The following is a 12,171-nucleotide window of genomic DNA, read 5'->3' as shown; positions in this document are numbered from 1 at the left end:
AAGTGGGATAACTGTTGCAGTCCTCCAGTCCTTTCTCATAGTACAAAATCAACTTTGAGGCTATATTGAAAAGTGACAACTCAAGTGGTCCTGGTATATCATGTTTCAAACTATTCAGGAGGCATCGTGGGATATTTGGAACTTAGCTATGCTTCTGGGCAGCACCACTGACCATCGTTTCAGCAGACAGCTGTGTGCTGTCTTTCACATAATGGACATAACTGTAGAAGTTCTTGTAATTGTCTTTTGCTGTGAGGCTACCTTGACCTTGTAATTGGCCTTGTTGTACTTAATTAGCCCTTTTAGTTTCATGTTTAGTTTAATTAGAGACTTATTATTATTATGAGAGTTTCTGTTCGTGATTTTAGCATGACATTTTCATTTTGCTATGTACCTTAATAAGGTTAGTATTCCACCAGTGTGGCTTGTTTTTTGAGTTTGTTTTGTGCTTTCTTCTAGTAGGCACAGTAGCCTCTATGCAGCCACTTACATGGTTGTACAGGGTCACTGTAAACAATATCACATTGGTTGCTGTGAACTCAGGGTTAGGACGGACATTGAATTTTAACAAACTATCACTTAATAGGATGTAGTTTGCTTTGGAATCGTGCCTAACTTTTGCTGCTTTTGCTGGGGTTACTGAGATGATTTTTATTTTGAAGGAGACAGCTTTGTGGTCCACTCTCATTAATGAGGATGTGACACTGGGGGCTGGGCGCAGTACTCTCCCATATTGGTGAGTACCAGCTCCAATATGTTTGAACTTCTGCTGGGTGTGCACACTATCTGGTCAAGGATATTTTATTAATAAAGTCCAGGAGTCATTGTAGCTGCAAGTTATAGGCAGTATATGTTTCCCAGTCTATTTAGGGGTAGTTAAAGTCTTCTTTAAACAACATATTTATTTTAATGGTGAGTGTCTCCGGTAGGTCTATGTACAATTTACTGTATTCGTGAGACATAGAGGGTGACCTATAGCTTACTAAGATATGGTATGGGACATTGTCTATGGTGATTTGCACTTGAATAGACCCCAGGACATTGTCATGTTTAACTAACCTATAGGTATACTCCTCATATCCAGAGATTCATTCCATAAAAGCACACTTAGTTTTGAGATACATCTATACCTCTCAACCTCTTTACAGAAAAATTCTGGGCAAAGCCAAAAATAACCGGAGGTGGGACAAGGGTCCAAAATGTATGACAGATTTTCAATATCGCTCTTATAAGTTTAGAAATTTCTAGAATAATAGTTTTGTGTTAAGCATACATTTACTGAAAGAGATGAAGTCAGAAACTTAAATGTCTGCCATCATTTAGTGATTGCAATCCTCAATGATTTGCCAGAAAAACACAAATTTTATGAAGGACAGATCAAAACTATGAGACAAAAATCTGGACATTCTGTGAAATTCTGACACACCTATCTTAAACTATATTTTACATGCTATTTTTCTGAAAATATCCTGTTAGACAGGGTAGATATAGGAAAAACTGGATCCACTCCTCAACTTGGCACACAACTGAGTAGAGACTCATTAATGTAGAAAAAAGTCATGCTTATTTAAAGCATACTCTCACTGAGTTTCCTCAAAATGCGCAGTCTAATCTTAAGTAAGAAATCACCCCATTCTTTCAATCCCTTTTTCCATTTTTCTTTTATCAGCAACAAAGAAGGCAGAAAAAAGGCAACTCTCACGCATTGTCTTCAATCCATGAAATACTTTACATAATCTTTGAAATACTGTATCAACTTACAGAAAAGTACTAATGATTTATATCTGTTGTACATGATGTATCCTATTATACAAATTATCCCCTACTGAGTCTCAGTGTCAGGGATTCCATTAAGCCCTTGTAAATCTGTTCCTTCTATATGTAGTGTGAACTGGAGCATGGACTCATTAACATTATGCACATAGCAGTGTTACACAATAGCATATGTTGCGGTATGTGTTTCCTCCTATGTGTATTGTGAACTGGAACACACAGTCATTAACATAATGCACTTAGCATTATCACAATATAGCACACATAATGTTATGTCTTTTCCTCTCTGTGTGTAAGCTTCATCAACAGAAATAATAGACAACAGCATAATCGATTCACATCCCAATGCACCTCTTACCTCTAGAATAAAGTTCTACTGTATGTAAAACAGAGCAGGGTCCTTGCCTCTTTCAAAGTAAACCCTGACTATTGGATGGGCAGCCTCAAATTCTCCCCTGTTCTGTATTGTTTTGCCCTCCCTGTGAGGCTTGAGGGAACTTTCAATTAGATGATTTTGGCCTGGCTTATAATGGTCTGCAAAATGAATGCCTACCTAGTATTTAACTATGAGCCTACACACACACACACACACACACACACACACACACACACACACACACACACACACACACAAAATCTCAAAACCTGAAATCATCATACTTCAGTGAAAAGGGAATATTCAAAAAAAAAGTAATCTTGTACTTAGTAAATGTAGGTTCCCATTTTTGCAGATTCATTATTGCTTTTCCACATCCACACTTATGAGTCTTATATTTTTAAAACTATTACCTTTAAATTCCCTAGCCACTGTATCTCTATTGCTTTCACCTTATTCCGTAGCGTCTGATCATTCCATATGGGCATCACATCTTTCAGCATATGTTGTAAGATGTTATTGTATTCTCTGACACTTTAAAACTGGATTTTATAGGCTCATAGGTTAGTACTAGGCTATCGGCCCTAGGGCCTATACAACCCTAGCCATAACAATTCCCTGGATATTTCTTCCCACAATATTTACTTCCCTGGACTCCTGTCTAGCAGGGTGACTGACGTGATCCCTGCTGTGAATTTCCTATCTCCCATCCAATCATCAAGGTTCCTTTTGAAGAGGGCCAAGGAGGCGCTCTGCTTGACATGTATGGGCAGTCTATTCCAGAGTATGGGGAGTCTCTGGGTCAGGAACCTATCCCTCCAGAATATTTTGTTTATTGTGATGACAAGGTTTAGATCCCTGGAGTGTGTGGCTCTGAGGGATTGGGATTTCTTTAAGTGGAGCATGTCCAACAGCTCAGGGTTTGACATGGCCTTGTATGTTAAGCAGAGATTGCCTCTGAGTAGACGATATGCCACAGAGTATAGCTGGAGTTTTTTTAGATGGTCAGCATAGGGCATCTGCTTTAGGCCTGTGATTCTTTTAGTGAGGTATTTCTCCGGCCTTTCCAGCTGTAGCAGATGTCGTGTGAGGTCTATACCAAATGGAGTGTTGTACTTTATAATGGGTCTAATGAGGGATGAGTACAGTGGGACAATGACCTCCTTTTTTTCTAGATGAAAAGCCCTTAGTGATGAGGTGTGCCACATAGAATGATTTCCTGACTGTTGTGGCAATGTGGTTATCGAAGGTGAGGCCATTGTCCACCTGTGTCCCTAAGTCTCTCATCACACTTTTGGTGTTTAGTATACTGCCACCTATGTGGTAATTCATGGGTACATGTTTTTTCTCAAAGGGGATAACTATACATTTCTTGGCATTAAGCTTGAGCCCATGGCTCTGGCACCAAGCATCTATTTCTGTAAGGCCCTTTTGTAGAGTATTCACATAATTTGGGGATTCAGTAATGGCTCCCAGTTTGCAGTCATCTGCAAACTTTGTTAGCCAGAGTCCCTTAGTGTTGGCCTGTACTTCAGAGAAGTAGATGCTAAACAAGAATGGTCCCAGGACTGAACCCTGAGGTACTCCACTTATCACTTGTCTGGAGCTTGATTTGGAGTCGGCTACTTTTAAAGTCTGGGTTCTGTCAGTAAGCCAGTTGGCAACCCATTGAGTGACATAGGGATTTATGCCCAGCTTAGTAAGTTTATCTATGATTCCAGAGTGGGGGATGGTGTCAAAGGCCTTGGTGAGGTCCAGATAGGCTGTGTGGACCACCTTACCCTCGTCCACATCTCTGAAGACTGATTCAAAGAAGTCAATCAAGTTCAGGAGACAAGATCAGCCCTTCACAAAGCAGGCCTGGGTTGAGTCCTTCTGAATTATTATACGTAAGGTACACTCATGGACTATCTTCTTGCCAAGCTTTGCTGGTAATATCTAACAGTCCATGAGTGTACCTTACATATAATAATTCAGAAGGACTCAACCAAGGCCTACCCTGGCTGCCAATATTTCTCTAATAGCAAACAAGAGGTATAGTGTTAATTAAGCCCAGAATTTAGCATCTTCCTCGATAACTTTCTTCTGGTCAGTATTGTACTCTATTAGTAAGACTGGCTCCCTAGTTATTGCTTTAGCATCAGCCTTATTTAGTAGGATAGCTTCAGAGTATTTAGTTGTATAGTAAAAAATAGCAAAAATATGTTGAAATCCATTATTGGATTTTACAAACAGATGAACATTGTCAGCAGCAGCATGGGCCAGATTTATTAACAGTTACACTAAGTGCAGTTATCCTGTGTGCAGCATGCAACACACATGATGGCACATAATTTGGTATTCATTAAATGGCTCTACACTTAGTGCAGAGCAGCAAAACAAAGGTGACTGGCAAAATATGCTAATGTTAACATAAGTAACTGAATGACAAGCTAATTAACTAATCTAAAATGGTAGAATTGGAACTCACAATTTATTGAATATAAAACAAGGTACACACGATCAACGATGACATAAACGAACAGCAGGATCCATTCAGATGCATAGCACAAGAAACGGAGCCCACAACATCAAACGAGACAGTGCGTGACAAAATAATGCTAAAAAGAATCAGTTAAGCGCTTTCAACCATATCCATGGTCTTCATCAGAACTAACAGTGAACGCCATAAACAACTCAATTTATAACTTCTTTGGCGCCAAAAATTGCTTACTTACATTTTAAAGATATATTACACCACCTCCATATGAGGCGTATTCCTGCCAATGAGGAAATACATTCAACTAATGTGTAAATGCGTTCAGCTTGTAAAAATGCGTTCAACCTTTTAAACATTGCTCATCTCAAAAAGTGCACATCTTAAAAAACATACATATTATTGTAATTCAATATATATACACAAAATATACTGCAGATGATATAAATAATCTACAACCACAATGTTAAAAAAAACATTTTAAAAACATTTTAAGAATATATTAGTAAAAAATGTGTGTGTTATAAGTAGCGTCTTACAAGGGAGCAGCTAAGAATCTAAGGATAAATATAGAAATAGTACACTGCGCAAATTTGGAGCCTTGAATGAAGCAAAAGATTGACTATACTGACGTGCTATGGACAATAACTATAAGTCTCTACCTGTGTAATGAAATGTAACAATAAATAAAATTAAATAATTACATAAATACATAAATAATATCCCATAAATTCTAATATAAATGAAGAATAAAATACAATAAATTACTATGTGTGGGTAATTCTTATGGTAAATTTATTTAGGTTACACAATAATTTATTAATGTAACTTTATTTTAATATAAGTAAGCTGATAAATATATGTTATAAATAGTGATGATAATGATCATGAACGTGTGTACCTTGTTTTATATTCAATAAATTGTGAGTTCCAATTCTACCTTTGTGGATTATTCAGCCCTTGTTCGCTTATTGGTGGGACCGGAGCATTGGTTTGCAGGTTTTGTTCTACAACTTTTTTCCGTAATCTAAAATGGTGGAGTATTCAGGAATGTATAAATCAATTGTGCGCACTCAGGGCTGGATTCAATAAACACTGCACTGTTCGCTAAAACCATGTGTAGCACACTGATTTGTATTTAATAGCAGCTCTACATGATGTGTAGGGCTGTGCAAACATGATAAACATCATGAAATTCTAATTATAATACAAGCAGCTGAACTGTATGCTAATCAACCAAACCAAGATGGTGGAGCTATTCAACAAGCTATAAAGCAATTATGTACATTTAGTGTAGGATTTTACCTTGACTTCCAAGACCTGTTGCAATACAACCAGAGAAACTACACTAGAGAGAAAGAATGTTAGGGGCTGCTGTTGCTCTTCTGTATATGTATGTACAAAAGGCCGAAGTCTATGCTGCTGCTGCTGCTGGTATCGTATTTCTCCATAAATAAGACCTAACCAGAGAATAAGACCTAGCATGGTTTTCCAGGGTGGTCACGATATAAGCCCTACCCCAAAAATAAGCCCCAGTTGAGATTGTCAGCAACACGACAGATGTGTTGAATTATAAAATAATATTATTGGCACCTGTTGATTTAGGTTATCGTACTCTGCTTGCCATTTTTGGATCATTCGGACACCCAACTTCTTCTCTTTGCAGAAAGTCATAAGATTCTTTCCCTGGGAGTCCTCCATGATTTTTACTGTAACCCTAATCTACACTCACACTTGACGGTTGAGATCCTTGGCCCATAAACACTGGCAAGTGCACTTTGATTGGTCAAAGTACAGACAATGAACGGCTGTGGTTGTGTCTTCTTAACTGTCGCCATTTTGTGCTGCCACTCCTGTCTCGCAAGTCTTCAATTAACCCCCCCCCCAGACAAGATGAGTGCAAAAAGAAAGAGCTATTCCATCGAGTACAAGAAAGGAATCATGGAGGACTCCTGGGGAAAGAATCTGATGACATTCTGCAAAGAGAAGAAGTTGGATCTTCAAATGGTTCAAAAATGGCATGCAGCGTACGATAACCTCAGTCAACAGGCTGAAAAGAGGGAAATGCTAAGAAGTGCAAGTGTGGATAAGGTCAGCAACCATTATTTCCTGAGCTGGAAGACATCATCTGTAAATGGATTGCTAACAGGAGAGCAAAGGCTTTGGTTGTCTGCAGGGCTGATATTCAAACATTTGCCCTTGCAATGGCACCACAGTTAGAAATATCCCCAGAAGAATTCAAAGCATCACAACACTGGCTGGATGGCTTCCTTCAGCGATATGAACTGTCTCTAAGAAGATCAACAACACTGTTCAAGCTGGAAGATACTGAAGTTATTAAATGTGCACTTGCATTCAAGTCCTTTGTTGATGGCATTGACTTTTCTAAATACCAACTCTCCAACATGATTGCTGTGGATGAAACTGTAGTGTTTATGGGCCAAAGATATAAAACAACAATTGATCAGAGGGGTGCCTCATCAATCTACATTCCCTCCACTAGTTACGAGAGTGTACGTTACCTGTATTTTGGCAATTTATCTAGACAGAAAGAAAACCTCACCTCTAATCATTAGTAAGGGCAAGAAGGATAAGATTGAACGTGTTTCAGATATTTACATTCTTGAAACCGAAAAAGCCTGGTGCACACAAGCAGTTATAAGGAAGTGGGTCGATGTAATGCTGCCACTTGTTTTGCGAGGTGGCAAAAGTGGTCTGCTAGTCTGGGATTCAGTCACCACTCACCACGCTAAAGATATGAAGAAATTCCTTGCACAGTGAAGAATAGATCAAATAATGATTCCTACAGTAATGACTGCCTATCTCCAGCCTCTTGATATTGCAATAAACAAACCATTCAAGGACCATTTGTGCATGAAACTCAATGACTACATTGAAAATAGAATGGAGAGAAATCAGCATGGAAACTTTGTGAAGCCTAGCCTACAAGAGATCATGACTTGGGTGAAAAATTCATGGGAGAAAATCACTGTCAGCTGTGTTGCCAATGCACTATGAGCAGGCTACTTGGACAAGCAGTGCTCATTTAAGGAGAGCTCTATTGCTAAGCATGACAGATTGGGGCCAATGGTTCTACAGGAAATGGAGTCGCAAGAAATTCTGTCCAGAATTCGGGGGTTGGAGACTTATGACAATGTTCCAGAAAAAGATGACATGACTGTATTTGAATAACTTTTCCGTTACCGGGGCAAGAGAATGGATTGCTTCTGCTTTCAGCTGCCAGCAAGCTCTTTCAGTTTTTTTTACTTTATTGTATTAAGGTAACGTTTCATTCTCAAGGGATACTTACAAAGTAAGGCCACTAGTTCCCAGACTTAATTTTTATGACTTTCCATCATTCTTCTCTTACAGTTTGGATAAGGAATAAAGAAAGCATCACCACTCAAAAAGTGGCAGTTATTCACCTATTTTATTCCCCTCCTCCAATACACATGTATTGAGATTTTTCTGCACTTTCTGTTAAGCATAAACTATTGCACTGTGAAAGCCAAGGTGTAGATATTCTGAAGTTGAAATGTTTGTTGCACTGTTTATGTAGAATTCTCAAACAACTGTTAACGCATTACCTAGAACTGTTGCCCAATAACAGAAAAGTATCAAATAAATGTCAATTTGTGTACATGAATAAATGTTGATTTTTGTACATGAATAAATTTTGATTTTTGTACACGAATAAACAAATAAATGAATAAATGTAGATTGTTGTACGGGGGGGGGGTAAATAAGGCATCCCCTGATAATAAGCCCTAATGTGTATTTCAGTGGGGGAAAAGTATAAGACCAGGTCTTATTTTCGGGGAAATACTGTAACCTCAGGCAAGAAGGAGAAGGGTGTTTAGGCCCTGTTTAACTCTTCAGGGTTTGAATGAGGTAGATATGGTAGAGTGCTGCAGGGTGGATAAAGACACACTTCAGGAACCCTGCAACGTCTGTCATCTTCAGCTGAGAGCAAGAGCAAACCGAGGGGAGCCAATACCTGTGGAGACCAAAGTATGTGTAGCACTTAGAATTACTGGAACCTTGTAATTGTATTACTCTGATAGCTCAAATCCAGAACTGTGTAATTGTTTAACATTTGTTTTACTTTATTTTTTTTTATTTTTTATTCTTTTTGTCGTTAACATTTGCAAAGCATGTGGTTTAGTGTAAACATGGTTAAATGTATAAAAATTTAAAAATTAATGTCAGTTGTCTTAAGAAGCACAAACACATGGTATTGTGCAGCAGTCAGCAACTTGGATGATAAAGACAGCAGACATTACAGCTGTAACCCAACTGTGTGTGTGTGTGCAGCACAAAGTGTAAATATATTGAGGTATAGTATAGATAAGTTAGGTAAGCAGTGATTTGAGTTCCACAGTAGTTATTTTTACTGAGGAAGAATCATAGTGAGTATTAACAGAAGGAGTATATATTCACTACTCCCTGTTACATTTGCACAATGCCCACCTGTGTACAAACATGGCTCTCTGCTTGAGGAAAAAAATAAAACATTTTATTTGTTTCACCTTCCTTTGTGCAAACAGGCTAAGCAGTGAAGTGCAGCCATCAGTACTCTGGACAGTACTGAGTATAAAAAATACATCTTGTGCATAGCTTTCCTTGTGGCCCTAAGTGTAAATTCATGGCTAGAACCCTGGTAAATCATGGCTCTAATCCAGCACACTCTTTTTATTAAGGGTATCCCACTGTAATTTTCACAAAAATTAGAGTAAAAAGATAATTATACACAACAATAACTATGTATAGCTGGTTGATTGAGCGTACAGATGGTATCATATCTATTATATGTGTAACTGCTGTAGCATGACAATGACAATTATCTAACTATAAATGTATTTTCAGACCTGGGATGGACTTCCTAGTTTACTGACACTCATCTACACACCTCCCATAACACAAGCATAACTGTAAAATGGAATGTATTGTGTGGTCTGAACCAGAACTCAAAAATATACTCTAAAGGTAATACAAGCATATGCATTTCCAGTATATTTTCACACATTACTCCTGCATTACACCTGAGAATGCATAAGCCAGGACCTTGTCATGTCATACACATACGTGGTCAATTGAAGTATAGCACCATTCTCTCTTTAAGGTGTATATTAGTAATGACCATGGTTGGCAAACATTTCTTCCATGGCATGAGGAACAAGCACTTATGTAAAAACATATGTAGTCTCTTTTTTACATATGTTGACTCCCACATTGTACAAATTAATTTTATTCAGTGTATAAGGTTCAAGTCATGAAATTGATCCTCCTAAATTTAGGATTTAAAAGCCAAATCATTTAACATATCAGTATCGATCACTGGACAAAGTGTTGTCAGGTATAGTAGCAGATGTGCCATAAATTAATGGCAAATGTCACATTATCCTTCCTATTTCATTAACTTCCTTGCTCTTTCTCTGACAGTGTTGCTCTCAGCTTAACATCGTGCAAACGTGGTTGGCATGATTGTGCTGGCTTGCTCACTGGCCTAAATTGCGATATCACAAACTGGTGTGAAAACACTTTTACTGTTGTTGGAGGACCTGTGCAGGCATGACAGGAGCTGGGAAGGATGATGCCATATTCATAGAACAAAGGTGGGATGTGGAGGAGTCAAAAATATTTCTTACACTCCTTGTAAAGTACTATAGCTGTAAGCTGCTGCAGGGGGACTATACTGGGTCTTAGTATAAGGTCAAGGTTTGGAATAGTTTAGGTTGTCTCCAGTGCGACTGGCATATGACGCACTGGGGAGCAAAGCAGGCACCATCATAACGACCTGAAATGGTACAAGCAGGCACAACCCAAACAGGGACTAGATGAGTTTAGGACTGCTGACATCCCACATTTTGTGTAAGTATACAGATAAGCAACTTTAAATGTTATGGAATGCTTTAGATAACCAAGACTGTGTGCATAATGCTTTCATGTCTGTTTTTCTCACCTTCTTTATTTTACAACTGCTCAGGAAATTTCAGTGAACAGGAAGGCAAATGCTGAAAGATTAGTAAGACTCAAAAGGTCAAAGGGTATGTATACAGTGCAAATGAACATGACTGTATTAAAATTGTTGCTCTTTCATACATTACTAGCAAGTTAAGCCTGCAGATCTTAACTGCAAAATCAAACATGCATGATTTCTCTGTAGCTCTTGGTAATTGTATTAGGTAAGTATAATAGTATATTCAAATTTGGTGGGTTCAATTTGCACAAGTAACAGATTACAAAAATATAATTTTTTAATTTTAATTCTAGTAAGATTGGCTGTAATGTTCCATGTTGATAACTTAATCTGTACTATATTTAAAAGCATATATGTGATATTTGCATATTGCAAGGTTTACTTGTTACAATTTACAATCTTCTTTTGGACTGGAAAAGCTGTATAGTTAATATAGTACTAAAAGTTATTTATTGTAATAAAGCATTTGAATGTGACATGTAATGGTCCTAATCATCTGTTTTATTTTTTTGTCTTTTTTGTTATAAATAAGAACACACCATTCTGCTGTCATACTTTTTTGCCAACAAATGCTTTTCATCTTTTTCAGCACAAGGAAGTAGGCCAACCACTGTGCCTCAGCCTATCTACTTTCCATCACCTTCCACACCAGCACTCAGCACCATATCTCTTAACCTCTTGGTGCAAACAAATCTGGACAAAGCCTTACAGGACGGGGGGACAAAGGCCCAAAAATAGGGATAGATTTTAAATATTGCTATTATAAACTTAGAAAGTTGCTAGAATCATATGATTTGTTTTAGTATGCATTTTCTGAAAGATATTAAGTCTGAAACACAAATGTATATCATTATTTAGTGACTTCAGTCCTCAGATTACACCAGTGAGTTGCCAGAAAATCACAGATTGTATAAGGAACAGAACAAAAACATGAGGCAAAAATCTGGACATTCTGCAAAAATCTGTACAGTTGAGAGGTATGTTCAGCACATCAGAGACAAAACCTGGCAGCACTGCCTCTGCAGCCCCTGCACTACTTGACCCATCAACATCAGTCAGCATTGCCCTGGCTGCTGGTGAACTGGAAACCTTTGAGAGTATAGGTGGAGGGAGGCGATTACATCACCTGCCAGAAGCTGCCAGTGATGGTGCATGATATAATAGAAATTGCAATTGGTGGCCATGTCAGCCATCTGGAGAGGTGGCTCCTTAGAATGCCAAAAAGACCCCTACATTAAGCAATTTCCCAGAGAACCAAGGAAGGGGACAGTGATGACATTTCTGAGGGTGAGGAATACATTCTCATTGTTCTCATGCTTGATTGTCATGTGCCCCCAGTGTCCCCTACCTATTCCTAATCATGGTGTCTCCCAACCTCTTGTGGACATCACTATCCCTGTCTCTGGCTTGTCTGCCCTTTTTGCCTGCACCTGCTTCCTTAACTACCCCACCTATCTGATCCTGACATTCCTATGTCCCTTCCTCTCCAACAAATAAAAAAAGAAAAAAGGCACCTCTCCCACAAAAAAAAAAAAAAAAAAATGTCCCATACATAGCTCTCCCCTT

Source organism: Protopterus annectens, chromosome 4.part1 (assembly GCF_019279795.1).
Source record: "Protopterus annectens isolate FY-2018-M chromosome 4.part1, PAN1.0, whole genome shotgun sequence".
Lineage (NCBI taxonomy): Eukaryota > Metazoa > Chordata > Ceratodontiformes > Protopteridae > Protopterus > Protopterus annectens.
This window is presented reverse-complemented; position numbering follows the sequence as displayed.